General features: G+C 37.5%; 1 protein-coding gene across 1 annotated transcript in view; it reads left to right on the top strand.

The window, feature by feature from the left end:
• The window catches only part of LOC129761892 (dopamine receptor 2), a 427,954-nt gene that overhangs the window by 106,852 nt on the left and 309,478 nt on the right, over positions 1-11,624 (top strand). The window lies entirely within an intron of this gene.

Raw genomic sequence — 11,624 nt, forward strand, 5'->3', positions numbered from 1 at the left:
TTATTAAACCTCAGCTTCCAAAAAAAATATAGAGCCCTCTAGTCCGAAGCTATGTAAACAGTAAAAAACAAATACAATCAATAATTACAAAAACGAAATCCGTTTTTTTGCAAGTGTAATATTTTTTCGACAATGAATAGCAAATTAACTATGATTTGAAATGTCGATTACCTTAATCGGTTAATAGTTCAAAAATTCTGGATATAAAAAATTGTCATTTTCGGAGAAAAGTAGAAGAAAAATGATTTTTCGTACCACCCTAAATGGAAATGGGCACCCTAATGGAAAAATGAAAAAAATACGGGTCTAATATATAGCGAAAAGGAACAAAATTACCACTTTTCACTGAGATCCACTATATCAGTTTGGCATGGAATGACTGAATATGTACGGTACATCGCATGATTTTGACGTAGGACTATGTCTAACCGGAAGATATAGGGAGTAAAATGAAAATCTAGGCACTAAATAAGTAGGAAAAAATCAAAATTAAAAATGAATTAAAAATGAAATTTCGAACGTTTATAACTCGAGCATTTCCTAATAGTTCGCAAGGATGTTTGCATCAATTAATAGGGAACATTTCTACGCATCTATCACAATGAATAACATTTTATTTTTCTTGAAATAAACAATCGAATAATTGTGAAATATCAGCATGTTCGATCCAATAACGAAAAGAAGTCGTTATCGTAGTGCTAACAATGTCTCTCGACATTCTTTACCATTAAACTTCACTAAGACTTCAGCTTCTCCTTCAATTTTGAGATTTGATCCATTGACCACTACAAGTGTCTTATCATATTTCATTAATTGATTGAAGAATTTTGAAAAATATTGCCCCATAACAGAAACCGATGAACCACAAATTATTTTCAGTATGTACTTGAATTAAACACGGATAACTTTATTTTGTAAACAGCCGAAACCATCTATCATTCATGCAAATCACCTGAATCGTTTTCCTAGAGATCTGATTCCTTGGACCTCATCCTTTCCACCAACTCAACTATGTCAACTATGTGCCTATCTGCTGAGGGGTCAGGCTGGAATGAATCAACTCAATTATTACTACCTCCCTGTGAAGACTTATGAGTTTGTGGTATTGTAGCATGAGCTCCTTCATTCCACAGAAGTTTCAAATCATTTGTGAATGATCTGGTCGTTGCCAGTGTCTGTATCCATATCTCTGTCCTTCATCTATTCTGGGGGCTCCTGTCTTCGTTTCGCATCGTAATGGGTACCGCGATCATTCCCAATGGCTGCCACCATTCTTGACGAATCTCCACGCTTTTCCACTGTACCTGCATTAGCTGTAGCAAACTCCCATGTTGCAATAATCTTTTCCACAACTCTATTTAAAATTTTGCCTCCCCATGAAACCTTTGTCGTAAATTTTATCTCGCAAACCCGCAATCGTGTGATCCACTTTCATCTTGTTGATAAATTTTCGTACTGAATTTGTATCTTCGAACCAGATCTGGTTCCGGTTCATCTAGTTGGTTTTTCAGCTTCGAAATCAAATCATAAAAAGAAACTTCTTCAAAATTTCCCGTAGGATACAATAGTTTCAGTTCCTCAGAAATAGTAGTACTAATTGTGATAAAATATGCCATTTTATCTTCCTCCTTAGTTTTATTAACTCTAAAAAAATATTTCAACCGACTAAACCAAGGACCTCTCCTGTATGGTTCGATAGAAAGTGCCACACTGCTAATTGTGAAACTAGTCTAACAAAAAGAGTTCAAAATTTTAGAAGTAGATGAATAAAGGTTTGAAGTTTAACAAAAGTTCAGTTCACATGCAAAAAAATCCATACAAATCAAGACCGGTATGAAAAAGGCAAAGGGAACAAAATGGAATTTAATTCAATAGACTTCTCAACATAAAAGTTCCTTGTACAGTCAGAGTTAAAACAACAATTGTTTGACTCACCAATCAACATCGATTCACCAGGTTAATTTTTCTGTTCCGATATAAGTTTTTTCATACGATTGCATATTTATCTATGTTTTCGTTATTTCTAAATAAGTAACATTTGTTTATGAATGTAATTCTTATGTCTTCTATTTTTGGGATATTTTTTTATATTCACCAGCTACCCCAGCATCGTAACGACAATCAAGGATCAACATTTAGTTCTGCGCGACTGTTTATCCCGTTTTTAAACGGTTTTATTTAGCTTCACCCGTTTGTATGTACGTTTTTAACTTTGTAACTTTGTTCGTAGCGCTGTCCCACATTAATAAAAATTTGACCCCCTTCCTGTTGACCGATTGATCTGAAATTGGGAACACAGCTTCATCTTTGCGGTTATTATAAAAGTGCGTATTCCATGATCTTGGAAGTTCAAGATGGCGGCCGCTACAAAATGGCGGATTACTTATTTTCTCAAAACCTCATCAATATGGATTTTTCCAAAACCCCATCAATATGTACATCAAATGAAAGGGCTTGACTATTTGAACACAGTTATTTATGAAGAATGCAAATGATGCTTTGAGCGTCCAAAATAGATGTTTGCATAAATCAAAATATGGACATTTTCGGAGAGGGATTGGATACAGCTGAGAAATAATGTGAGAGCAATAACCAATCTTCAAAAAAAAAAACATTCTCTTGAATAATCCTGGAACGATATGTTCCGTTTCATTATTGTGTCATCGCGGTAGCTTTGTACGTAACGATTAAGGCGATCTTTGATTCCTTATACCACAAGAGATTTGAAGATCGCCGAACACCATGCACGGACGTACGTTTGACAGGTAAAGAGAAGTAATGTCACCATGCCATCAAATGAAACACAAATTTCTGCATTACTCGAGAACTAATCGAACAAATGAAATGGAATTTGGCATGTGGAGGTTTTGGGGTGCAATAAATGAAATGGTGGTTAGATACTCCTCCCCCTTCTCTTAAGGGGAAGCGTGACGGGGCTGGTTCTGCCATACAAATGAATCACAAATTTCTGCATTACTCGAGAATTAATCAAGCAAATAAAACCAAATTCGGCATGTAACGTAACGGAGAAACATGTTATTTGCAAGTGGTTAAAAATCTTGAACGAGAATTTTGTCTGAAAATAATCAGATATTATAATGTCGAGTTTTGGTAGAAGTACTAGGAATTTTATAGTAAAAGGTAATTTTAAAGGGTAGATAATAAAATCAATCAATGAACAATTCTCCGATTGGACCCATGAACAGTGCTTAGTAAGAAAATGTGGATGTGATAACGAAAAATAAATTTTGGGCGGGACGAAGTTTGCCGGGTCAGCTAGTACTAAATAGTTCAGAATGTTGCTTCTTATTCATATTTCAGTGCATATGTAATGGAAGCAAGGCGCAAACCTTTCTCAAAGTCACGAAGCAATAAACCTTTAAAATCAACTCTTAGCCTCAGCATAAATATATACTACTGCTTGCTCGCTGTCTAGAGCAGCATCCAAACACTGAACCTCTTCAACATCCAGGTAGTTTTTCAATATCTCTTAGCAAAATTTAATCTCCAACGATCCAAAACAACATTCCCAATGGCATACTCTACAAATCATACTATACAACACGCTTTGCAGAGCGGCAACTGCGAATCCGAAATCGACTATTACCTTAACTTTTCAACAGAAGAACAAAACTCTCACTGCTGGAAAATACCTTTTTCCCATCCCGCTTGCAACGTGTTTTACTCTGACTCCCCTTTTGACCCGGAAACAATACATGGTTTCGCAAAATTGCAGGATCGACCAGAGAGTCACCTTCTGAATTCACACGAGCTCTTCCCACCAGGAATAAATTATAAAAAAAACAGTTTGATTTTAATTATTTTAGGTATCTTTCGAATAAGTCGAATTGTTGCATTGAGTTGCGTTGAAATAACTTTTCAATTAATGGTTCGGTGGCTCTGAAAAGAGCCATAGTTATATGGAAACATTTGAGGATCGATTCTCTAGAAAGGTTCGAGTGGGACGAATTATCTTATTGATAATAATTTAAAACTGTATGTATCTTATGACATTACTCTAACCAGTCAGCAAACTAGAAGGTAAATCGTATATCGAATAGATTTTTGTACTCCAGTGCAAGCTCTGAATTGAGAATGCTTTGTGCATATTCTGAGAATCCATTCTGAAGCAAATGCTTTTGTGCGCCCGATTCGCTCGGCAGCTGGGCAGCAAACGTGCGATTTATTATCTCCTTTTTTGCTGGGCTATTACGATGCACGATGCAACAAGCAGAATCACGATCGGTTTAGCAATGGCATTCATATATGAAAATTGTACATAGCCGCTACGTTTGGTGTTCGTTATTGTATCACAGAAAAATGTACACATATACAGCCATTCCTTGGCAAACCGATATAGTGATTCTCAGATTTTCGTCAAAAGTAGTAGTTTTGTTCTTTATCGCAAATTATTAGACCCATATTTTTTTCATTTATTTTTTATTAGGGTGGCCAATTCCATTTTAGGGTGGTCCAAAAAGTTAATTTTTTCGCATTTTTGCCAAAAAGGCCTTTTTAAAATTTCATAACTTTCGAACCACTGGACCAATTCAGATGTTCGACATATTAAATTAAAGCCAATTAGCTGGTCTTTTCTGAAAAAATACTACAGTTGCAGAAAACCTGAATTATTGTATTTGTATTCTATTTGTATTGTATTGTTTTTTTTTTATAGTTTTCATAGTCTCAAGACCAAAGGCGCTATATTTTTTTATATTTTTTTCTGGAAAGCTGAGAATTTTTCACATAACATATCTCGAAACCAGGGAGGCGTTTTTTTCGCTTTTGGGTTATGATTTTTCAAAGTTAACCGATGGTCCAAAAAATCATTTTTTTCCCATTTTTTCCACTACAAAAAATCATAACTTTCGATCTACTAGACAGATTCAGATAATCGACATATCAAATTAACGCCAATGAGCTAGTCTTGTTTAAAAAAAATCGAGGGGTTGTATCCGAGACACGACCGCTTAGGATGCAGGACTACGCAGTCTTTTTTTTCAATTTTTTGGTTTATTTGCGAATACGTCGAAATTTCATAAATAACTCTGAAGCGACCTCAATTCCTCCATATATGTATGTAGAGATGCTTGGAGACTACCTCGCCAAACCATTCTTCATATTTAATTAAAGCACACTTGCGCTTTGTCGTCAAGTTCCAAAAGTGCATCACCCTTGTCGAAAATCGAACACTTCTCTAATTACTAACACGATTGGTCGAGTTTTAGTTGTATGAAAGAAAGCCAAGACCGTTCGGGCAACGCTACAACTCTTTAGTAAAATGTTCCGGGGACCTTGAAAAGGTTTAATGGCTTGCGTGGTTTTGTAGAATCATTTCGAGAAACAACGATTCTTTCTTGCCTTTGCGAGAACAATACACTAATTGTTCATATGTCGCAATTTGTTTCTTTATATCAATGCACGCATTGGACTGAGTATACAACGAGAGGAATCTTCCATGCATCGCCATTCAACAAGCATCAAACACACGTCGAACAGTTGCACACAGTTGCAGCGATAAAAATGAAACATCGCGAGAATGATCGTTTATGAAAAATCGTTTCTCGACTCTCGGTCAAACCGTCAACAAAGCTAGGAGCTTGTTGCATCGGAACAGAGCCGATGCGCACGAGAGCAAATACGAATGGCAACTAAAAGTATCGAAGGTGTGCTATTCACATGTACAGGAAATGAACAAGTTCTAAGTTTCGCGCAACGAAAACAATCAACACACACAAAGTCACAGCTCGAGGGGAAACAAAAGCACAAAACGAGCAGAATAAGCGACCTTTGTTGTTTCGGGCACAGAAAGATTCTGAGAATTTTCCCCAGAGGAGATGCATTATCTATACGCTAGTGACAGCTCTTTTCGCTATCTCCCTTCGTTATTTCTATCTTAGTAGCTGCATTAGTAGCCTGATATTGACAGCTCTGTTCGGGAAAGCAAACAAATGGACAGAACAAATGTTTGGGGAAATGAGAATGCTTCCAATTTTCATCAACTTAAACCACATACAAACTATGGGATTGTAATGTATAGAATATCAAACAAATCTTAGAAAATTTCTGATTTGATTGGTGTGCAAATCGTTAAAATCCGTTCGCAGCAAAAATAGTTATTAACGTAAACTTTATTTCATAAAAACGTGACCAGTTTTCTGATTTGGCACCCTTAATGTAAGACGTAGTCCTACGTCAAAATATTACACTCTGAATGGAAGTGAATTTTGTTTTCGTAATTATACATTATATTTGTTTTTATACCTTACATCGTTTCGGGAACAAGTGCGCCACATTTCTTAATATTTTTTCTTGAATGCTGAGTTTTTTTTCACAAAATATATCCAGAGAGGTGTCATTTTTTCGTTTCAATGTTATGATTTTTCAAAGTTCACATGTTTTCAGTTTTCTTTCAATTTTTCTATGCGACTAGACAGGATATATGTGACCATAATCCAATTAATTGACAAGTGTGTTATTTCTTAAATAAAAAAAATAGCTAGTAGGCTTTAATTTGACATGTCGATCATCTGAATAAGTCCAATAGTTCAAAAGTAATGAATTTTTGAAAAAAATCATTTCCGGGAAAAAAGGGAAAAATGATTTTTTGGGCCATTGGGTAACTTCGAAAAATCAGAACTCAAAAACGAAAAAAACGCCTCCCTGGTTTCGAGATATGTTATGTGAAAAATCCTCAGCTTTCCAGAAATATAGCGCCTTTGGCCCCGAGACCATGAAAACTATAAAAAAACAAAAACAATCAATAATAACGAAAACATGATTAAAACTTCCTGCAACTGTAGTATTTTTAAGACCAGCTAATTGGCTTTAATTTAATGTGTCGAACATCTGAACATCGAACATCTGATCCAGTGGTTCGATAGTTATGAAATTTTGAAAAAAGTCATTTTTGGCAAAAATGCGAAAAAAAAATTCCGATTTTCCGACCATTCTTAAAAAAATGATCACCCTAACAGAAAAATAAAAGAATACGGGTCTGATAATTTGCGATAAAGAACAAAACTACCACTTTTGACGAAAATCTGAGAACCACTATATCGGTTTGGCATGGAATGGTTCCACATTTCGTCAATTTCAACTATTTACGGATTAGGAAACCGTAATGGTCCCTATTCGATTGGTATGCAAATCATCCAAATTCGTTCGCAGCACAAACAATGATTATTGTTAAAACTTTCTCATGAAAACGTTGCATGTTTTATGTTCTTTAAATCAAAAGGGTAGTTCTACGTCAAACATGTACATACACAACTTAAAAACATGGTACATCGTACTTTCTGGTGAAACGCGTGTTCGCAAGGCCTCAACATTATAACCATTAGCTTGTGAACACCTAAACTCTCAACAAATGTTACAAACAGTATATCACAAACTCAACAAATACTCACAACACACCTTCTTAGCTTTTTATATCCCCATTTCCGGGTATACCCACTAAGCGCTAAACGACTGCAAACTCAGCTTAACATGTCCGTTTCCTGATTTTCAACAGCTTCTTACCGCGGTGTGAAGTGTCGGAAGTGTGGCTATTAATGCAATAAAAAATCTGCGTAATTGCAGTGTAGATAATTAGTCGTTATTCGTGAGAAAAAAAAGTGCCTGAGGGGATCCGATGGAGAGTTACATGAGCTACAGTGTAACAACGGCACTCGTTTTCGGATGTTTTTGAGTCGTTCCTGATGGGAGTTTCCAGGTATTTCAAACCCGCCAGCGAAATGCCGAGTGATGTAATAAAATGAGCGTAATAAATATTCTTTTCAGCCGTGTCGCCACGTTTACACTGCTGGCCGGCCAATATGCTTCCGCCAGCTTCCGTAGTGGCGGCGATGATGATGATGATGACGATGGTGATAACGACGATAACAACATTTTTGCTACCACTTCAACACAGATGGGAACGCGACAAAACGGAATGCGCTTGTTCCTTACTTTCCGCTGCCACCGGAAAATCTGATTAATGAATGTCGACAAACCACATTAAAATAAAGAGAAATTATTTAATTAACCTAAAACAACACCACGCGCCACGGCAATAGAAACTGATATTTCGCGGAGCCTTCGCATTAGCATAAAGGTGTGAACAGATTGTAAATCCCTCAGTTTCATTGTATAGCTTTACGTTAATAACCGTTACAGCAATAAGGGTAATTAATGATTGGAAAGGTTATGGAGCTAAATTCGATTCGCTCCATCCAATCCATTTTAATTATTCTTCATTGATTATGTAAATTTTTGTATATCTTTAATTAAACAAGGAAACACTTTCCACAATCTGTCGATGATTACGCCCGGCCAGCTCGGTGTTCATATTTTACAATGTCTTCCGCCGTGGCATCATTAGCATCCGGATTCGGAAGTGGGATGTCTCTCCCCGTCACGGGACTGCGGTCCATTAGGCGGCTGACGTTTCATAATTATAATCAACCAACGGACAATAAACGTTCCAGAAAGCATTATACCACCCACGAGCGGCGCGGAAGCGCCAGGAAGCAGGGGATGGCTGTCATTCAAGGCGGCATTCCCGAGGCAATGGAGTACACATTGTGGTGGTTTTTATAACGCTTGGCGTGGGTTTTGTGGCTGCTAACTGAATTGTTTTCTGTAATTTATGGGGGAATATATAATAACCGACCTTTTCGACGCAGATATGAATATGTTGAAGGGTCTCGTGCCCTACTGGAGGGTCTTTAGGTGAGATTAAGTTTGAAATGGAGTATGTCATTCGTTAGAAATTGATTGGATTGTACGCCCCAAAGGATAACATATAATCAGCTTGTGTAATGAATGAGATTGCTGGCCAGATTGTTTCCAGAAATATGGGTAGCTCTGTTTTAGACCGAATTGCTCTAAGTGATATTATTTGTTGGCTCATTACCATTGCATCGTACTTGATTATACTCAAGAAGGTGAAAAACGATTGTGAGCAGGTTTGGAATACACTATTGTAAAATTATAAGAAAAGAAGTATCGCTTCCGTTACATATTCATTGGTAAATTTTACAAAACCAAAATGCCATTGTGGTGGCGATCTGACGTAGTGATTAACATTCGTACTTCTCACGATAAAGGTCACGAGTTCAACCCTCACTCCCGACATTCTTCCTTCAGAATGGAAGCAGAATGGAAGCTACTTGCAACAGAATAATCACCCGAAGCAAACTGACCTCATCGTGCTGGAATACCTACTCTATAATGTCCCAATCAACTCAAACACCTCCACAATCACCGGATTTCAAGACTATTGAGTATCTATGGTAGGAAATAAAGAACCATCTGAAGAATAAAAATCCAGGGGACAAAGCGGAACTCAAAACGACGATTACGGAAATCTGGGAGGCACTTCCGTCGACAGTGTTCAGAAATCTCGACACGACGCTTGCAGAAAGTGCTGGACGCCAAAGGGGGACCATACCAGATAATAGGGGATTTATTTTTGTTATCTGTTAACACTTCTGAACTCGGATCTCCTACATGGGACTCCCCCAGGGTTCATGTATGAGCCCCCTTTTGTACAACTTCTATATAAGCTATATTGACAATTGCCTTACAGGAAATTGCAACCTAAGACAACTTGCAGATGATGGAGTGTGTGTCGAATCCGACCTGCAAGAACCCTTACAAGATACTTTGAACAATTTTTCAACCTGGGCCATTGGGCTAGGGATCGAATTCTCCACGGAGAAAACAGAGATGGTGGTTTTTTCTAGGAAGCATAGACCAGCAAAACCAAAGCTTCAACTTTTGGGTAAACCGATCACTCATGCTATGTCATTCAAGTATCTTGGGGTCTGGTTCGACTCCAAATGTACTTGGGGGGCCCATATTAGGTATCTGAGTAAAAAATGCCAACAAAGAATAAACTTTCTCCGTACAATTACCGGCACCTGGTGGGGAGCCCATCCCGAAGATCTTATAATGTTGTATCGAACAACTGTTCTCTCAGTGATGGAGTATGGCAGTTTCTGTTTTCAATCAGCTGCCAAAACACACCTCATTAAACTCGAGCGAATTCAGTATCTTTGTCTCCATATTGCTTTGGAATGTATGCCCTCAACGTATACCATGAGACTCGAGGTTTTGGCAGGCGTACTCCCACTGAAGGATCGCTTCAATTTATTATCTCTTCGGTTCTTCATCCGGTGCAAGGTCATGAACCCATTGGTGATCGGAAACTTTGAGCAGCCGATTGAGTTAAATTTTCACTCTGGATTCATGAGTTCATATCATGAATTCATCTCCATGCAGGTTGATCCGTGTTTGTTTTCCTGACTACATCAATTCCTCTGTGCATTTTGATCTGTCCATGAAGCAAGATATCCATGGATATTCAGATTATCAACGATCGAGGATTGCTCCAACGATCTTCGATGCAAAGTATGGGTGTATCAATTGTGATAATATGTACATTACTGATGGGTCCACTATAAACGAGACCACAGGATTTGGAGTGTTCAACAACATTTTCGGCACCACCCACAGTCTTCGGAATCCTTGCTCAGTGTATAAAGCTGAATTGGCAGCGATACACTGGGCGCTGGACAGCGTCGCCTCACGATCTGTTGAACACTATTACATTGTAACGGATAGTCTTAGCTCTGTCGAAGCTATCCGTTCAGTGAGGCCGGAAAAGCACTCGCCGTACTTCCTTGAGAGAATACGAGAAATTTTGAGTGCTTTATCCAGACACTGTTATGCCATTACCTTTGTCTGGGTCCCTTCACATTGCTCAATTCCGGGTAATGAGAGGGCTGACTCATTAGCAAAGGTAGATGCAATTGAAGGCGATATTTATCAACGTTAAATCGCCTTCAATGAATTTTAATGAAATGTTCGTTAGACGCGCTACTCTTTCGTTTTAATATCTTCGATAGCAATGTCTGTGCTTGTGGCCAGGGTTACCACGACATCGAACACGTTGTTTGGTCGTGCGAGGTGTATCTTGTTGCCAGATCGAATTTAAAAAACTCTCTTCGGGCTAGAAGAAGGCAGCAGTGAGAGATGTGTTGGCTCGGTTAGACCTTGATTACATGTCCCAAATATATGTCTTCCTAAAAGTTATCGATCTACGTGTCTGATTGTCCTTATATACTTTTAGTCTCCTTTTCCTTTTCCTTCGTGAGAAATCAAATCCCTTCTTACCAACAATAGGATAAGGTGAAATGTAAATAAATATTGGATATAAGATAGGCTTAAGAATTGAGTGTGATGAATGTGAGTGTGAACATTGTCAACACATCGTTATATCCCTTCCTTTTCCCGAAGAAAATATGTCACCCTTCTAAACTCGAGTAGACCGCGAGTAATGGGTTTTCTACATCACTAACATTAGAATTATGGAAAAATGTTTATATATACTTGTAACAATACAGTGAGGAGTTTAGCTCCTTTAAACTTATGTAACTGAGCCTATAAAAATAAACGATTAAAAAAACATTTCTGAACTGATTTTAATTTTTTTTTTTTGCGGAAAACTTAAACTGTACACTCAATTTTGCCACGTCTTAGATGGAGGTTTTTTGTTTGTATATGGAATATGAAGTAGAAATATGACAATTTCAATTTTTCTCTTATCACTACATGAGAGTAAAATGGATCAATTTTAT

This window comes from Toxorhynchites rutilus, chromosome 1 (genome assembly GCF_029784135.1).
Source record: "Toxorhynchites rutilus septentrionalis strain SRP chromosome 1, ASM2978413v1, whole genome shotgun sequence".
Classification (NCBI taxonomy): domain Eukaryota; kingdom Metazoa; phylum Arthropoda; class Insecta; order Diptera; family Culicidae; genus Toxorhynchites; species Toxorhynchites rutilus.